We start from the raw sequence: 19,801 nt of genomic DNA, 5'->3' as shown, positions 1-19,801 counted from the left end.
TGCAGTGGGTATTGCTCTGTATGTCACCTCTTCAGCTAGACGCTCATGCATCTGTAAATGCATTTTCCAAGTTCCTTATTGGACCATATAGCTGCATGGTACTTTGAAAGAAAGGTTGTAATGCCTTGCTGGTTCCCTCATTAATTCATGGTTAAATGAAATCTTTGGCATACGATTATTTTTTATTTGGATGAGAGTCACAATTGTATCTTATTTTGAAAATGATCCTTTAACAATCATTTTTCTTATAACTCACCCACCTTTCTGCCCATCTTTTGGCTTTTGAATCTGCACTCCCTTCATCCTGCCCACATTTCGTATACATGGAAGCCACAATTCCAATAGTGTTATCGGTGTGAGCTCTGGAGCTGAGCTGCCTGTGCTCAGAATCCAGTCGAGGTCTTAGTCTGATCTCTTTGTGCTTCAAGTTCCTCGTATGCAAACTGAGGATACCTCACAGCGCTTGTGACGAATAAATGAGTCACACAAACAAAGCATTTAGAGAAGTGTATGGAACATATATATATTTTTTAAGTCTGTAACTTTTATCACCTTTACTTTGCAAGGACAAGAATAATTTCTCTCTCACTCTGGGACTTCTTAAGGGTCCAAAAACCGTAGCCCCTTCTCTATTGCTTCTGTTAATGAAAACCAAATTCTAATTTAAGACTCTTTTGGTATCTCTACTTTCTCATTTTCTTCTCTGTCAGGATATTATTATCAAGTAAGGATTTATATCACAATTTTTATCTGAGGGAGCCCAATTTTTTAAAAACAGAATGAATTTATCAAATCACCACTCACCTTCATAAGTGCCCTTCAGACCGAGCAAATACATTTACTCATTAGGAACATAAACTTGTAGCCCCCCCCACCCAGGAGCCTCCTCTCAAGCGGAGGAGAAACATCAGTTACCACAGTAGAAGGGGAAGGACCATGCTATCTTTTAGACGTAAGACGAGGGATCCCACATGAATGGTCCCTTTGTGGGAACAGGGAAAAGGAGTTTGTTTTAGCTTCCTTGATCTGTTTCTGGACCACAAAACTCCTTTTTCAGAATTCAACTGTCAGATTCAAGGTCCCAACAAAGGTTGTTCCTGGAAGAGTATTCCAAGTCCCTGGTCTCAGTTGTATCAGTCAGGATGGCCTTGGTTTTTTTGTTGTAACAAACAACCCCCCACGTTTCAACGCCTGAAACTACGAAGGTTTATGTCGAATTCATGCTGGATGGCCTCCAGTGGTCTCTGTTCCGCGACGTCCCCTGCTTCAGGACACAGGCTGACGGAAGGGCCACTGTTTGGAATGTCTCCAGACTCACAGCGAAATGAAAAGAACAGGGAAAATGGCAAAGTGGCTTTTAAATATTTTTGCCCCAAAGCGGCTCACATCACGTCTGCTCACCTTGCACGGCCAGACCTAATTTCACGGTGGGGCAGCGTGCCCCCTCCCCTGTGCCCAGAATGGGCTTTACCAAAGCGGTTGTGGCTTCCAAGCCTTGACCGCTTTACCACCTTGGTTCTAATTTACTAGCTTCTCTGTCAGCATTTGGAACAGGATGTAATTCCATTTCACTTGGCTTTGCTTCTGACTTCAACATTCCTAATATTATCTGAAACCGGTGGGGAGGAACGAAGTTCCTTAACAGTACCAATTAGCTGTTTTCAACGTCAAGCTTTCTCTAAACGGGCGCCTTTGGCATTGCCAGGAGTCCGCCTGTTTTTTCCTTCCAAGTTCCCCTCACCAGCCCCTGCCCGGGTCTAATTGTAAAATGCATCTGCATGTTTTAAAAGCTCATTATGTAAATGTATCAGAGTCCATATCTATCAACAGATAATTAAGAAGACTATATACATATTTATGAGTTTGCTTAGTACTGCTTTAATGAGGAGGTTTACTAGAAATACCAAATCAAGGAGGCAAGAGGAAAAGTGATCCTAGCAAAGAGGAGCATAAGTTTTCAGCAACCCTTGGGGGTCCCGAGAGCCGGGGGGCGCTGGAAGAGCACCGCACACTTCCCGCGAGCCTACCGTCCACGGTAGGAAGAGGCTGGGGACAGGAGTCCACAACGTCACTCCACGTTCTGAAAATAAGGCTATACTTTTTTTGTTTCAAATAACAGCTATTCAAGGAGCTGCAGTCTCCTGTTTCCCCCACCTGCAAAAGCGAGATCACTGGGGGGACTGGTCAGGAAGCCCCCGCTGATTCACACACTGCCGAGACAGAGCCACCGCCCGAGCCGCACGTTCCTCTGCGCAAGGGGAGCCTCGGGCTCCCTGCTCAGTGGGAAGTCGGCTTCTCCCTCTGCCTCTGCCCCTCCCCCACTTGTGTTTTCTCTCTCTCAGATAAATTAAAACAATATTAAAAAAAAAAAGTGGAAAAAAAAAAGGAAGAGCCTCCCAGGAGAGGAGGAAAGTCTATGCATCCCTCTAACAGGACGAGCCCTACAGGTACATGGCTTAGTGAGGAGAAGGCGCTCTGTGCAGAAACGTGAGAAACCTTGCCCCAGGTAGGTGAAGCCTAGTGTCAGGACGCGAGCCTAGGCAAGGGGAGCTTGGGCTAGAATTTAGCCTTCACTTACCCTATCAGCCAGGCCCCTTGGTATAGCACATAATCTGCACAACCACAGTGGCAGCCCCATCTAGAAAACTCCATGGGAGTGACTTGCACCAAGACCTGGCTTAAGTCTAAGAATGGGAGGCCCTTCCTCATTCTATCTACTAACTTGTCCCTTTGAATTACACAAATGGTGGCTCAAGCCCGCCTTTAGGGCCTCTCCACTGTACTTCTCACTGCCTCCACACATTCCATTGGCCAGAACTCAGTCATGCGGCTCCACCGAATTACAAAGAAAACTGGGAAATGTAGTCTTGCTAGGTGACCAGGAGGAAAAGGAAGACATGTTCTGGGGCACATAGCACCATCTCTGCCATCTCTGTGTGTTCCCCATCTGTTCATCCATGTCACATTGTGTCCCTTGCGTAGAGAGCACAGACCTCCTCCCAAGTGAGACAACCCAAAGACCATCCAATGACTGCAATCAGCTCCAAGGCTAGGATCTCGGTGAGGTTGTACAGTCCTTGTCAGGTCCAGATGTGCCTTCCTGTGACCTGTGAACTATGAACTAGAAGACAAGTTGCCTTCCCTCCCTCCACTCCCTACACATCAGTGGGGTAAGAACAGGATATCCAAAATTAAATCTCCCATTCAATAAAGGAAAGAATGGAAGTACTGGTCCTTGCCCACACAATTCTGAAGTTTCTTGGTTTGATCTATTTCTGGTCTCTGGGAACACTGCCTTGTCTGTCACTCTCTCTGGCATGTCCGAACTAGATGCTGACAAGTACGTTCTTGGAGCTGCGGGACCTGGGTTCCTCCTGGAGCAAGTTTAGAGGCTGAGATTATTTTACAACTTCAATGGTCAAAGACTTTTTTCTTTTAAATTCAGATTTGTGATTTCTTTGGCTTAAATGTGGTAGATCTTCTGTTGCATTTGCATTTGGTCACTACTGCGTGTCAGGGTCTGTATCCACATCCATTCCTAGACATCACTCCCAAAGCTGATTTATGTCTTTGCTTCCTTACACTTCTCAATCGCTCTCTCTCTCTCTCTCTCTTTTTCTCACTCCTCACCCCCTTGGAGAATGGCACAAATCACATCTTCCCACATTCCATTGGCCAGAACTCTTTTACATGGCCCATTTCACTACAATGGAAGCTAGAAAATAGGGTCTTGCTGTGTGTCCAAAAAGAAACAGAAATGGGGTTTAAATCCTTTTCATGATTTCTTCCTCATCTTGCCTGGGAGATAGTTATCCTGGTTGGCAACCTCTACTCAAAGCACATACTTGGAGTAAAGTGAGGCATTTCCAGAAGAAAAGGGGTATTGTTTCTAGAAGAAAACAGGATCCAAAGTAGACAAAGAAATGGATTCCAGCCTAGATAGAGGTTAAGTGTTTTTTTTTGGGGGGGGAGGGGACAGGTAAACCTAGGAGGAAGTCTTGGCTTCAACATTTACCAGCCTTGGCTCTCTGAGTCTCAGTCACCTAATCTGTAAAATGGAGGTAATAATACTATTCCTTCAAGACTGTTGTAAACTTCGATAGTGTCTGTCACGTACTTAACACTAATACCATGCAAAAGGCAACGGCAGTATATGATAGTGTAGAGGGTAGAAGCCTCAGTCCAGACACCTAGTTGTGCAAGAAATTTAACTTTATTTTCCTATATCTGAACTTAATCTTGTTAAATTCCCTTTCCTTCTGATAACAGAAACTTAGTCAATTCATAGGCTCTCCCAGGATCTTTATAAGTTCCAGGGAGCTAATGTGGATTCAAAATGGCAGGGGTGATAGGGTAGGCATCTGTCCTTCCACATTGTTCCTTGTCTATGGCGGCATCCACTGAGATGATTTTGCATATCATTTAGTCTTTGTTCTATTTGGGTCACAGCTGTGCCCTCGCTTGTTCCCAACCACCAAGCATCTGCAGATCTGCCAACTCCGTGTGTCATGCCTGAGTTACTCTGCAGCGCACAAGAAACACTATTGCTCAGGTCATCCAAGGACCGCAGAAACCTCTATGAGGTTGCCTTGAACCTGTCTGTCTTGACTCATTGCACAGATATACCTTCTTTTCTCATGCCTTATTGCCTTAGGGACTTCTGGAGTCTTCCCACTCCTTGGCAATGGAAGCTCAGATCCTTTCTGCTCTTGGTTCTCTAATCCTATCTGGAGAGTCCATCATTCAGCATCAACCAATTCCCTTCTTCCCATGACTCTATTCAGAACAAAGATCACAGTAGTCTCTAAGCTGTCCAATATAGTAGCCACTAGCCACGTTTGTTCATTCAAATTTAAATTGGTAAAATATGCTAAATTAATTATGCTAGCCACATCTCAAGTGCTTAGGAGCCATATGTGCCTCATGGGAGTGCAGTTTTTATTCTAGAACTATCAGAGAGTGCAGTTTTTATTCTAGAACTCTACCGTCATCCCAGAAAGTTCTATCAGACAATGCTAGTCTAGGATCTCTTCCTTGTCTGGCCTTCCCATCCTCCACATCTCAGAATCTTTATCTGGCCTGGTGGAGAAGCCTTGCTCTTATAAGATCTTTCAATCTTAGAACCATCCTGCCTCATGTCCAGGCCTAGGTTTTGGAACTCAAAAGCCAGAACTGACTCTCTTGTTCTCCGTGTTTGATGGAGTCATCTCTTCTCTGAGGCATAGAGGTTGGGATGACTTTGTTACCAATAGAGTGACCAACTATTTAAGTTTGCCAGGATGGACAGGATTCCTGGGACATGAAACCTTCAGTTTGAAAACCAGGAAAGTCCCAGACATTCCAGGACAATTTGGTCACCTTGGTTACAGAGAACCTTGGTTACCAAGGACTGTGGGGAAAAACATCAATCTTTATATCTCAAAATTCACTTTAATTCTGGAGCTAATATTAATCTGATGAGGATTTCACTTTAACCTCCAAAGTTAGACTTACATATTGTATTTCCTCCTCTCTTTCTAGAAGCTTTCTTGGCCCCCTGCCCCTTTCCCTCCCTCCTTCTGTGAATTCTGCAGATTTCATTGGGTCTACCTAGTATTTATGAGCTGTATCTCTTCAGATCACCTTTCTCCTTTCCCACCCCACTAGGGGAACTGTTGGAGAGTCTGATATTTCACCCCTTTTTCAAGAGAAAACTATTGATCCTGAGGTCACATGGAGAGTGAGACACATAAAAGACTTCTGTAGGGCCAACTACCAGGGCCAGCTCCAAAAAACCCCTCTACGCATTAAACTCAGACCTTCAGTGGATTGTTAATAGCTACCTTTTGGCCCATTTCTAACTCAGTAGTGACAGTTTCAAACACAGAAGCTATTGTAGAGCTCAGCTGCAGGAGAGCCGCTGTCGCTCGCCTGCCGACTGCCTTGCCCCTTCCATCCCCTCCCTGACATATTCCTGCCCTGGCTTATTAGTTTGTGCAAACTGTCTAAAAATACCTTGATTCCAGCAGCTCAGAGGGTTAAAGAAGAAAAAGGAGCCATTAGGTAGGAAGACAAATGTTGTTCTTTCTCCTGCTTCCTTCCCTCAGTGAAATTCAGACCCAAGGAGACACCGCAGAAGTTCGGTAAGAGACTCTGACCCAGTAACATGATTTGTGCTGCTCGCTGCTCCTGGAAAGCCTCTCTTCCCCCATTAGCCTTAACCTGTAAGGTCCAATGCCAGCACAACCTCATCCAGGAAGCTGTTCATGATTCACACTGAGCAAATCATGTGTCTCAACTGCCAATACGACAGGCTGGAAGAATCAAAGTTTATTATACAACCTTACCCCAGACTTAAAAGGAGGGTACCGAAAACATGCATTTTTAACAAACACTTCAGGTACTTTAAAAAAAAGTTCTATTGATATAGAAGTCACATGCTATACAATTCGCCCATTTAAAGTGTGCGATTCAATAGCTTTTAGCATTTTCCCAGTTGACACCATAGTCAATTTCAGAACGCTGTGATCATTCCGGAAAGACACTCTGTCCTTGAGTTCACACCCACCTAGCCCCACCGCCCCCGCCCAGCCCTGTGCGGTCACTCGTCGAGCTCTGTTTCTGTAGACTTACCACTCGGGACTTGTCATTCAAACGGAATCACACAGTATCCTTTCGCTCAGTCAGTCTTTCACTTAGCATCATGTTTTCAAGTTTCGTCCATGTCGTAGTGTGTACAGCACTGCGTTTCTTTTTATGCCTGAGTAATTTTCCATGATACGGACATGCCACATCTTATTTTCTCATCCATCAGATGGCAGATCTTTGGGTTGTCCCACCACTTCTAATGTTGCCTGTTATAAATAATACTCCTGTGAACATCCGGCTACCAGTCTTTGTGCAGACATTGTCTTCGTGTCTCCTGGCTCTATGCTAGAAATGTAATTGCTGTAACTATTGAAGGCTTGCACTGTGTCGGGCATAGGTCACACAAATTAATTCGTTGTAATTGTCACAACAGCCCTATGAGGTAGGGACTATCATTACCGCCATTTTACAGGAGAGAAACCGAAGGCACAGAAGAGTTAAATAATTTGCCCACATAGGAACTCAGGTTGCATGATGCCAGACTGGACTGCCGGCCTCCTGCGATAAATAGCTACTGCGTAAATGAATGAATTCGAAACTCTGAAGAAAGGAGGAGACGGCGGGCTGCAGGCGCAGGGCTGACTCCGCCACCCATTTGACCGAACGGCCGTCTCTCGGGAAGAACTGGGAACTTGAGCTGCCTTGCTCCCGTGAGCGACACCGCAACACTTCACAACACCTCAATTCCTCGTGAAGGACAGAGCAAATTTCACAGGCTAGGCTTTTTTCAAGCCGGTAGGCACTAATGCTGAGTCACCAAGCCCACCAGGAAGTATTTATGGCAGAGAAAGGAAACGGAGACTCATGCTGGGACAGACTTAGGAAAATGCGTGCTATCCAGGTTTTCCAGGGATGTGCTGGCGGTGAGGTTGAAAGGTAGAAAGAGGTCTTTATACCTCTGAATTGAGCTATTTTACATCAAATATCTCCTTTTGAGAGTAAACATGCTGAACATAATTGTCTACTTCCTCTACAGACTAAACCCTTCAACCTATCTTACCAAGCAGGGCTGCTGAACCCTGGAATCACAACTTGGGCAAAGTAGAAAAAGTTGCTTCTTCAGTCTAAGCCAGGGTGCATGGGTTGGTAAGCCGAGCATGGGCTGGATGTCAGCCCACGTCAGCCCACTTGCCTGGGCACTGTTGTGCAGTGCCCAAACTAAACAACCATATATGGTAGCCCTACTACCAAGCACCTTACATTCCAGAGAGGAGGTAGTTCTCTGTACATTAGAGTCTAAGCCTGGTGAACATGGGAATCTTGATGATTAGGGAACTACTTACCTCAAATAATGGATTGTCAAAATCTGATAGCTCTTTATAATCCAGATGAAAGAAACAACCATAGGAGCCAGCAACAAATGACTGATCGAGTCTTTGTCTGGCATAATGGAATATAGAAGCCAACTAAACCCAGGCATATGGCATCCAAGCCAAAGCCATAGTTCAAAGCCAAACTCATTCATCTTGACTTCTGTGCCTAATCCAGAAAGCCAGAGTGCCCTTGCAGCCCTGAAAGCTGGAGCATGGTACCAGCAAAGAGCCGAAGGTTTGCAGCTCAGGACTGCAGGCAAGCGGCTTACCATGGAGCTAGACCAACTTCCGGCAGCACGTCCTGCTCCTCAGGCAACTGACGGCACCATCTAGGACGCAGGCTTTGTGAGGTAGCCGCACAGAGGCCCTGGCCAACAGCCCGCCGCCAGTACCGCAAAATGTCTGCCTGAGAGCAGCTCCAGGCAGCAGGCCGCAGGAAGCGGGAGCGGGTGAGAAGCTGTGTGAGGTACCCAAGCATCTGTCAGAGGAAAGGATGACAAGGAGCAGCGCCACTGTTACTTGTGTCTCTGCAAACGCCCGCGCCCACTGATACGCAGCTCCAAAGTTTGTGGTCGGGTGGTGGCTTGCTGAGAGACCATGACCACAGACGAATAGCAGTGTTCAAGCAGAGAGGGAAAGACAATGCCTGGACAGAGAGGACGAGCTCTGTCCTGTCGTAGGCAGCACATAAGCACAGGCACAGATCGAATAACATTGATAATTATTTATAATCAATGGAATAATTTATTATTAAAAGTTGCTAAACTTGTACTATGCCCTTGACTCCTCTTATCTCATTTGCATTGTTAAGGCACACCACAGTGTTAAGAGGTGTTATTAATGTAAGCCTCTCATAGGTGAGGACACTGAGCACAGAGAGGGTAAATAACTTACCCAAGGTCACACAGCTTATAAGTAGTGGAGCTTGGACATGGAGCCCTGCAGTCTCACTCTGAAACTCACGCTCTTGACTGCAGTCCTATTTCGCTTCTCAAATGACCAAATAGATATTGAGGATGTGACGCCACAGTGGGTCTTTGGAGCCACTACCATACAGAGTGGGCATGTTGTCCATCCATCCATCCATCCATCCATCCATCCATCTGTACATACGTACATACGTACATACGTACATATGTACATGCATACATAAACACATATATTTTTCAAGGAATATTGTGCTCTACTCTTTGTAATATGTTGTCATATTTAATATTGCTAACGACTTGAGGTTATTAGGAACAAAACATGGTTCCTACCTGTGGCAGATTATTTCCAAAAATAGCTGCAATAATATCTTTCAACCCTCACATCTTTTGTGGTGAGATTCTGCCCACCTTCTCATAGATAGGTAGAGCCTATTTACCCTCACCTTCAATCTGGGCTGTCAGTGATGCCTGCTCTGCTCGGTGGAATACACTAGAAGAGATATTCTGAGATTTCAAAGCCCAAGGCTTAAGAAGACTGGCATTTCTCACGTTTCTTACAGCTCAGCAACCATGTGATTAGTCTGACTGCCCTGACCCTGCCACACTTTGAGGAAGCCCAAGCTAGTCATGTGAAGAGAGCATGGCCACATGGAGAGGCACTGAGGCATCAGACATCTGGGGAAAGTCTTACGGATCTTTCAATCTGTATTAGGGTTCTCCAGAGAAACAGAACCAATGGCATATGCATGCATGCACAAGCATGTGTGTAGACAGAGAGAGATGTGTGTGTGTGTGTGTGTGTGTGTGTGTGGTAAATCAAGAGATTGATTTAAGGAATTGGCTCACATGATTATGGAACCTGGCAAGTCCAAATCTGCAGAGAGGGCCAGCAGGCTAGAGACCCAGGGAAGTGCAGGTGTTGCAGTTCAAGTTCAAATGCCGTATGGTGGACAATCCCATCTTCTTTGGGGGAGGTCAGTGTTTTTGTTCTATTCAGACCTTCAACTGATTGGATGATGCCCACCCACATTCTAGAGGGCAATCTGTTTTACTCAAAGTCCACTGATTGAAATGTTGCTCTCATCCAAAAACACCTTCAGAGAAACAGCAGAATAATGTTTTGCCAATTATCCAGGCACCACAGTCCAGCCAGGTTGGCAAATTAAATTAACCATCACGGACACCAACCCAACCACCAGCATAGTGCAGTTGAGTGAACCTTGCTGATACCATGTGGAACATAAGAACCAACGAAATTCCTGTGAGTCCTGCCCAAATTCCTGACTCACAGCATCATGAGAAATAACAAATCATTGCTTTCAAACCACTGAATTTGAGGGCTGTTTATTATATAGCAGAAAACTGCCCCAACAGATATAATTTAGTGACCTTCATAAACAAGTAAATAAAAACATAGAACTGTAATTACATATTTAATACATATTAAGATGGAAAGAACGGAATTGTTCCTTCGCTGTTATTAAACACCTACCAGGTAAAATGCCCATGGTAGTGTCAGGGCACTGGCAACCCAGTCTCCCTTTTCCAGCCTCTGGCTTTAACTTGAAGTGATAGCCAGGCAAATCACCGAACTCTCTGGACTTTGGCTTCTCCATCTGTGAAATGGTCCTGACAGCACTCCTCCTCTCTGCCTCATAGTCTTTTGTAAAGATGAAACAAGACAAGAAACAAAAGTTCTATGATTGCTGAAAAGTCCTTGGCAAGCTACATCACAGCCAGATAAATGTTCCCTTGTGCTAAAATGCAAAATTGCTTTATAATTTATTGCTGAAATGGAAACATCTGGCCCAGGAAACTTGAAGGAAGCAGCAACCTTTCTGACCAAAGCAATTTCATCTAATAGCTGGTCTCTGGAGGCTCTTCCTTCAGCTCTGATTTGTCCATTGCTTTGAGTTTTATTTTGAAATATGTCAGCCTTGCTTTTTTGGCACATCTATTTTTCTATTTTTACTTTTGTCCAGAATAGAGAAAGAAAACCTTATAAATGGTAAATATCCATTGTGGGGCATTCCAGCTGAAGTATAGAGGGTAGAAATCTCTCCATGAATCTATTCACTGATATGTCTTTTAATTCTAGTTATAGAGCAAACTAGAGTGAGCCAGAATTGTATAGAGTTTTATCAGCAACCTCACCAAGCTGTGATTAGTCTACAGATGAATGTGATTTTCATTGGGTTATGAAACGGCAAACCCAGGAGTCAAATCCAGCTGTGTCTTGTCCCTGTTTAAAAATTCCCTAGTGACTCTTCCATGCCCTCTGTATAAAGCCTACGCTCTTTGGCATAGCAGTGAGGTCCTCCATGATCTGGTTGTTGCTTACCTCTCCAGCCTGGCCTCTCACCACTCACATTCTTGGGCTTCATGGTGTGTTAATAATACAGGTGATTCCTCCCCGGTCTTTGCATAGCGCTTTCCCTCTACCAAGTACACCACCCCCCTTCCGTCTTTGCTTAACCAACTCCTTCAAGCCTTCATGTCTAACTTTAGATGACCTCTCTGAGAAATCTCGAAACCAGCAAGACTGGGTTTTATGTCCCTCATCTGCAACCCCTTAGCACCTTACATCTAAGGTGGTGGCAAATTAAGTTAAAGGCACAACTCATAAAACACGTCATGAGCCTATGCCAAAGATTTATTTAACGCTTTAGCAAGGGAACCAGCAGGGTGATCAAGCTGGATCAAAGGGACATGTGAGAAACTGATTAATACGTATCCAGTGAAAGAAAGAATGCTGATGTAAGAGTGCTAATTTAGAGACAAAACTAAATGTAATATAATGTCCTGTAGGCAATAAAATCATAACCCTTCTGAGATGTCTTTTCCAATGGACAGAAATCATCTACATCTCTACCAGAGAAAAATCATTTGCAGCTTATCAATTTCCTGCAAATTAAGATCTAATTTTTCAAGGTCTAGACCCTATCCAGTAGTAATAGTTAGCCAAATTAAGGGTGTCAGATGGCCTTTGGGCTGGTCTATTGGACAATGCTTTAGTAGGACATTGAAAAGGCACACAGTCATCTTTCTGGATGATTTTTTTTTTTAACCAGTAGCACGAACACTCTCTGTATTAATGATTTGTTGTCTTGTCCGAAATTCCCAGCCAATTGAAAGCTTCTTAGAGGCCAGGAATGTGTTTTGTTCACTCGTGTAGCCGCCGATCTTAGTTCAGTGCCTAGGATGTGGTAGGCACTCAGATAGTTATCGTTGCATGAATTAAAAGGTTTTCTCTTGGAAGATTGAAGTGCCTCCTCCAAGGAGCCTGTTAATGTCTCGTAGATCCGGTTACAAGTGATGAGAGTCTGTGCAGCCACCACAGATCACAGCCCAGCCGCCTCTCCCACCCCAGCCAGTGGCCCTGCCCCCGGCGGCCCGCGGCGGCCCCAGCCCCTTAAACATTCTCCTTCTTCCTACTGCTGCATGGAGCCTAGTTGTCACACGGGTGGTCAGCCAGTGGCCTTCTTTACTGTCTCCATTTCAGAATCAGGAAGAATCAGGTGGTGTGTCGTCCCTCCAACCCCCCTCCACCCCCACCCTGCCGCAAGCCCCCCTGCCAGCCCCCTGCCCCAGCCTGTCGGCTGGAAACCACAGCCTGTCTGGCTGGCTGCCTCACTTCTTTGTGCTGCTCTTGAGAGCACAAGGGCTCCTTCTATACCTGGAGTCAGCTCCCCAGGGACAGCTAGTGGGGCTGCAGGCACAGAGCTCATCATTCGAAAAGGTGTACGGGGCAGCCGGGTTTTCTCGCAGATAATGAGCCTGCATAATTTAAATCAAGGCTGATTTATGCACTTAAACACTCGTTGCCAGCATGGATAAACTGCCCTGTTTGTGGCTTGTTTTTATTAGCACGGGAGGCTGGTAGAGCATGCACAACGGGATGGGGGAGGGGCAGCCACAGGCCTGATTTTCAGTTACTTGGGGTCAGGAAATGTGCAGGAAAAGGCCGGAGCCGGGATGGCGCGCACTCTGAAGTTTTGAGGGGTCTCAAAGGTCTGGCAAACACAGACTTGAAATAGCATGAGTGAGAGGGGCCTTATCTACTTTACATAACACCTGTGTCAATCTTGTGGTGACCTTGGAAAGATTTCAGAGAAACAGGGAGTTACTGGGTTTGGACAAAAAAACACAGGCGAGGGTTTAAGACTCCTTCGGCAAGTGGTGGGCTCCAGTGAACCCCTGGGCGCTGGTGGAAGGTGGATTGGGCATGTGCAGAGTAAATAAAGAAAGAACAACACAGCAACAAAGGCTTTGTATGTTCTCAGCAGCAGAGCGGATTGCTGGAAAATCTAGGAAGTGGGTGAAGTTTGCCTTCAGAACTCCCACTTTCTTATTTCTGGGCCCTCTCCCTCCTCCAGGGAACCCCTTTCCTCCAAAGCCCTGGTGAGCCATTTACCCCTTTATTGTGAACTGAAACCTAGGTGCTCTCTCTCTCCCTTGCAGTGGTATTCACACTGAAGCCTTTTCTCTTTGAAAAAGGAATGGAGTGGCCATATAATTTATCATCCATCCAAGAATATCTTTGGTGCTCTTTAAAGTCACACCAGAAGAGGGGCGCCTGGGTGCCACAGTTGGTTAAACGTCCAACTCTGGGTTTTCAGCTCAGGTCATGATCTCAGGTTCGTGAGATTGAGCCCCAAGTCAGGATGTTGGGTCACATGACATTGCCAGTGCTGCAAGGGAAGCTGTTCGAGTGAGAACCTCCATTTTCTGCCTCTGTGGTGGGTACAGGTTTTGCAAATTATTGGTAATTTTATTAATAAATGTATTATTAGTAATTACTAAAGTTATCCCTTGCTTCTTACTCCGAAGTCCTTACAGGTCCTGTGTGATTTCTTTTCTCTTTCCATTGTCCACTTTCCCCCTCAGCCACTATGCATTGCAATAAAGAGTTTATTTCTACTTCCTGACTGGCCCAAGCTGTGTCCTACCTCAGGACCTTGGCACTTGCTGTTTCCTCTGCCTGGAGGGCTCCTGACCCAGCTCCTTTCTTTTCAGGTTTTAACTCAAAGAAGCTTTCCCTAGCCACCCTAATTAAAGTGCCCTTCTTATTTTCTGTAACGGCACCCTAATTATTTCCCTCATTGGGTTTAACACTGACATCTTCTTATTTATATGTTTCTGTCTCTCCTCCAAGCCCTGCGGAAGCCTCTGTGAGTTCAGAGACTTTGTTCTTGACTTATCCCTTTTCAGCTAGAACAATACCCAACACATAGTAGTTGCTCAATAAATTTGCGACATGCTTAAGTGGTTTTAACAATTGAGGCCCAAATCCAAGTCTGAGCCGCTCAATAGGCCGTAGCTATAGAACCGTCTCAGAGCACACTTAGGAAACACTGGTCTGACCTAAGCCCGCATTTTAAACATGAACATGGGGCCAAGAATTTTTCCTGTAAGATTGTAAATTGGTAGCAGAGATAAGGAAAGAACACGTGAATTAGAGACTGAATATTCCGTGTACAGGCCAAATAGCCTTGGAAAGAGGCTCGCCTCAGTGGCCTCATGGGTAAAATATCAGTCAGACAGCTTGTGTCACCGAGTGAGTTTGAGGCTTGCCTGGGTCTAACATGGGCCCTAACTGACAGCGGGGCTCGGAGAAGGATAGCCTCCCTTGAATTCCAGGCTGAGGCCCTTCAGTTCCACCGCATTCTCGTGGCCACGCGTCTCTTCCCACGTGACGGGTACGTCACTCTCAACAGACAGGTTTTGCAAGGCGCCGTGTTTGCACACACGGCTCGTCGAGGGGGGACCATGGGAAACCCCGAGCGTACCTGAGCGGGGCTCTCGTCGCTCGTGCTGAATCCCCGTTCCAGAGGCCCGAGCCCAGTCCCCTGTAGCGGGGGTGCGAGGCCGGCCAGCCAGGGCGGAGTGACCCTGCCCTGCAGCTGATGCAGAAGAGGGGGAGACAGTACTGGGCAGAGCCCCGTAGCTCCCCAGGGAGAAAACCAGCGACCAGGTGTGTGTGCGGAACCAGGTGGGGTGACAGAGACCTGTGAAGGGGAGAGGAGGTGGCAGCGGGTTGGGATCAGCTTATTTCAGGGGAAAAGCAGGGGTTTCCCCAGTGGGGTGTCGTTTGCTTTCCATAGCACAGACGGCCGTGGTGGGGAGGAGCACCCGGAGATTGCGTGCAAACTCTCCACTGCCCCTGTGAACAAGCAGTAGGGTATTGGGGTTACCCCCGCAGGCTCTGGGGTCACAAAGAACGGGGTTCAAATGCTGGCTCTGCCCCCACCTTGAACACACAACCTTCACCTCTCTGAGCCTCCGTTTCCTCATCCATGAAATGGGGATAAGAACAACACCTAGGGCAACGAGTTGCTGGCAAGCTTCAAAAGGGAGAATGCATGGAAAGCTCCCTGCAGAGTTCTTGACATCAACCCGGGTTCAGTAAGGTCAGCAACTTACCTCAGTGTAGACAGCTCTAGACGGAGATTTTTAAAGTCAATGAGAGAAAGGGGTACAGATCTCAAACGCGGGTCCTTTTGCTTTCTCTGCTCATCCTTTTCCATTTTGCAACCAAGAAGGCAGGCAAGATTCACCCTGTACTCAGACTTTATGCCCACCCCATTTTGGATGACCTCAGGCTACAGAGTTGGAAACTTTATCTTTCCCAGAAACCAGACTTTTCCATTTCAGCCTGTATACATGGACCATGAGAACACCCTACAGCCTGCCTTTGCTGCGTGTTCCTGCAGATGCCAGCGAAGGAGGACTTCTAGTAATGGGATCAGTAACCCAAGTAAGAGAACTGAAAAGGCAAGTCCGAATTTATCCCCACCTGTCATGTTCCAGTGAACAATGAAAGCCCAGGAATGGGAAATGCCGCTGCCTTACGAGTTTCAGCCAGCCCACCCCTGCTAGGGACTATTATTAGCACTGATACTAATAAATGCTTCTGACACGCAGACAAGGTTCAGAGTGCTGGAGAGCTGCAAAGCGTGCCAGACACATAAACTGCCTGCCTCTGGCAGCTCCCAGGCACGGAGGACACAGACGAGGCCCAAATGGCAGAAAACACGGTGACTGGGGGGGGGGGGGTCATTGCAGGTGAGGCGGAGAGATTTTCCAGGGCTGTGCTGGAAATGAGAGCGACAAGGCTTGGCCCCTGCTGTCTGGTCACCAATCTCATTCGAAGAGCCATTCTTGGAAAATCATTGGAGAGATGATAGAAGACAAGTGACAGTCCCCTTTAAATGTCCCCTCACCATCTTGGAACCTTGAGGAAAGAGGTTAGGATGTGTCCAGCCTTACAGCTAACTAAGGTTAGGCTGGGACAGAAATTGCTGGCTGTTCCCCAGAGGCTATTCTTTCTTTCTTTTTTCATTTTTAAAAATATTTATTTATTTGGGGGGGAGAGAACAGGGGGAGGGGCAAAGGGAGAGGGAGAGAGAGAGAGAATGCTCAAGTAGACTCCCCCGAGGAGCCTGATGCTGGGCTTGATGCGGGACTCAATCCCAGGACCCTGAGATCATGACCTGAGCCAAAATCAAGAGTCAGCTGTTTAACCAACTGAGCCACCCAGGCGCCCCTCTTTCTCACCTTCAGAAACACAACTTTCCGAGTTAGCAAGGAATTCTCAGAAATAGGACTCCTTGAGTGGTAGCTCGCAACCACCCAGCCTAGCAATGGGTGTCGTCAACTAGCTGAGCTCTGGCCAAGGGTGGAGAGCAGAAACCCCATGTCCAAGTTCCAAATCACATTTTTTGGTACGGACGCTTCACACTTCCATTTTTTCTTCCTCCTCCATCACTGGCTGGGGCATGGCACCAACTGGAACAGCTGCCTGGGACCAGAGAGGGACGCTGCACATTGAAAATGGCAGATCCGTCCAGCAGCATCCCATTCTTCAGCTCTAGACCTCTCATCTTCCTTTGCTCCATTGGATGGAAGGAAAACAAACTTTTCTCCTACTTAAGCCATGATATTTCAAGGTGCTTTCTTACAGTAGCTTATCCCAGACCACATTCACAGACCTGGCTTTGGACTCGAGTAAACGTTTACATCCATCCCCTTAACCTTGCTCTCCTCTCTCTCCCTCACCCACTGGGCTCCAGCTGAACTGGCTGCTTTTGTGTTCCTTGAACTCATAACTTCTTCCTCATCTTAGAGCCCTTCCCCCTGTATGAGTTTGCCAGGGCCGCTGTAACAAAGGACCACAGGCTGGCTGGCTTAAACCACAGAAAGGTATTGTCTAACCGTTCTGGAGGCTGAAAGTCCAAAATGAAGGTGTTGGCAGAGTTGGTTCTTTCTGAAGCTGTGATGGAAAATCTGTTCTGGGTCTTCTCCTTGGCTTGGAGATGGCTTTCTTCTCCCTGTGCCTTTTCATAATGTCATCCCTCTACGTGTGCCTCTGTCTGAATTTCCCGTTTATAAGGACACCAGTCATATTGTTTTGGGGCCCACTCTAATGACCTCATTTGTACTTAAATACCTCTGGAAAGACTGTCTTTCTCCAAACAAGATCACATTCTGAGGTACTATGGGTTAGGACTTCCAACATGAGAATGGGGCGGGAGAGAGGACACAATTCAGACCATAAGAACTCCCCCTTAGAATATAAACTTCCTTTATCTGGTACATAGAAATATTCGATCTTTACTGAATGAATCAGTGTACAAATATTCATCCTTTCTGTTATATCAACATCATTATCATTATCAATTAGAAATATTTAACTGGCATATCTATGCTTCTATACAGTTGATATTAATTGATATTGACCTGATAGGTAATAATTCATATTAATAATAATATTCTGGAATTATGGAAAGATCCCAAAATGCAATTCAATTAATTGGACAAAGACTACACTAGGTTCAGTATGATTTTAATGTTGATTTTATTTTATTAATATAAAATTTGGTCATTCATAGGTGGGATTTCTAATAATCACCAAACATCAAGAATGTTTGTTTTTACTCTAGTCTAAAATAACATGCGGGTTTAAGCAATATGCCCAAAATAGGATTTCAATAAAATGAGAATAAAAACAGATAAAGTGGGATTAAGCAAAAATAAAAAATAAAGCAAATGTTCTGACCATCAGAGCCACTATAATTACTCTCCTAGAGCAGAAAATTATATTTAAAATATTGGGCAACACGGAAGCAGATACAAACAATGAGATTGTTTGAAACAATGGAATCTGAGAGGCAGATTTGAAGCAATTTTTCAGGAGACAGAAGATTTTTACCTTGTAGAAAACGCAGAGAAATTTCCATAGGGTGCAGTCTGGAGGGTACAGTTGTCCATCGGATCATTCTGTGTCTCCCACAGCGGTTTCACCGAGAATTCAGACAAGGAATTTCACTTTTTCTTGTACCCAGCATTGTAATAGTCAGGAAACAACATTAAAACATAATTTAGAGAAGGTAGTTTCTGAGGTGTGTGGTGTAGATGTGAAACCTCCCACCTAAGACCACTTAGGATATATAGATGAATACATAGACACCACACCCCTCCATTCCCTCCCCTAAAGCTCGTCTCCACTCCACTGGGCTCTTTGCAGGAATGAGCTCGAGTGCGATGGTTAAAGGAGGCAGACATCTGGGATTGAATTCGGGCTCCACCACTTCTGTGTTCGGAAGGTAAGTGTGACGTCAGGTAAGTTACTTATGTATAAAATGAGGATGATTATAATGCTTGTTTCACATGTTGGTGGTGCGGATTAAATAATGTCCATGAAGCTCTTTATGCAGTCCCTGGCAAGCACTCAGTAATGTGGGCAGGTGGGTAGCAGTAGCATGTTCTTGGATGCCGGGTATGTACGTCTACTTTGGAAACCATATGGGTCCGAGGTAGAGTTCACATCCCTTATGAAAATCGAAGTGCTCAAATGGGATTGCTGCTTAGATGGAAGACTGCTTAGTGGACGGTTTCATGTTTATGTATAGGAAAGGTGCAGGAGACTCTTCTGATTTCACTGGAATAGCTTGATCTCTGATAGAAAACAGTGTGTTGGCTCCATTGGCAACTTTCCAACAGCAATACTCTCATTATAATCCTATTTTTATTTTCTGGCATTAATTCACCTAACTAAATAGGAAACAGGCTTTAATTTACCCAACTCTAATTACAAACAAACAAACAAAAACCCTTTGTATAGATAACCCGTCTTTTGTACAATGAAGAATTTGGTTTGCCTTTGTCCCTGGTTCCTGGGAGGGAGATTCAAAGTCCTTGGAATTCCCCCATGTAATAAAAATGTTTTTGTTACTCATGACCTCTTGGATCACACCTGAGTTTGAACTGAAAGATAAGATGACTCAGAATGGGAGCTGGTCACCAGAAAGATCCACTGTGTGATTAGAAGTTTGGGGCTATGAACCAGTCCAGCCTGTGGGGAGAGGAGGAAAGCTAGAGGTTAGGTTTAATCACATGGCCAATGAGTCAATCAATCATACCCATATACTGAAACCCCAATAAAACTCTGGACATGGATCCTTGGTGGAGCTTCCCCTGTGCTTGATGAATGCATTGATATGTCAAAAGGATGACATGCCCTGATGCCACAGGGAGAAGGCACGAAAGATCTCCCAGATATTGCCCTATGTGTCACTTCTTTCGATGGGTCCTGACTTGCATCCTTTATAATAAAACGAAAATCATAAGTACAGTACTTTCCTGAGTTCTGTGAGTCATTCTAGCAAATTATCAAATGTGAGGGGTTCTCAGAACCCCTCACATTTGTATTTTTTTTTAATTTTATTTATTTATTCGACAGAGATAGAGACAGCCAGCGAGAGAGGGAACACAAGCAGGGGGAGTGGGAGAGGAAGAAGCAGGTTCCCAGCGGAGGAGCCTGATGTGGGGCTCGATTCCATAACGCCGGGATCACGCCCTGAGCTGAAGGCAGACGCTTAACCGCTGTGCCACCCAGGCACCCCTGTATTTTTTTTTTTAAGATTTATGTAT

At 45.6% G+C, this 19,801-nt stretch overlaps 1 long non-coding RNA gene across 1 annotated transcript in view; it reads left to right on the top strand.

Moving 5' to 3' along the window:
• LOC123780673 (uncharacterized) overlaps positions 1 to 19,528 on the top strand; it is a 145,018-nt gene extending 125,490 nt beyond the window's left edge. Inside the window, exon 4 of the long non-coding RNA XR_006776480.2 lies at positions 18,396 to 19,528. This is a non-coding gene — a long non-coding RNA (uncharacterized LOC123780673). The remainder of the gene's footprint in view (positions 1 to 18,395) is intronic.
• The last annotated feature ends 273 nt before the right edge of the window (positions 19,529 to 19,801 follow it).

The sequence above is a fragment of the Ursus americanus genome, chromosome 17, assembly GCF_024610735.1.
Source record: "Ursus americanus isolate L20-20 chromosome 17, mUrsAme1.1.p, whole genome shotgun sequence".
Classification (NCBI taxonomy): domain Eukaryota; kingdom Metazoa; phylum Chordata; class Mammalia; order Carnivora; family Ursidae; genus Ursus; species Ursus americanus.
This window is presented reverse-complemented; position numbering and strand designations above follow the sequence as displayed.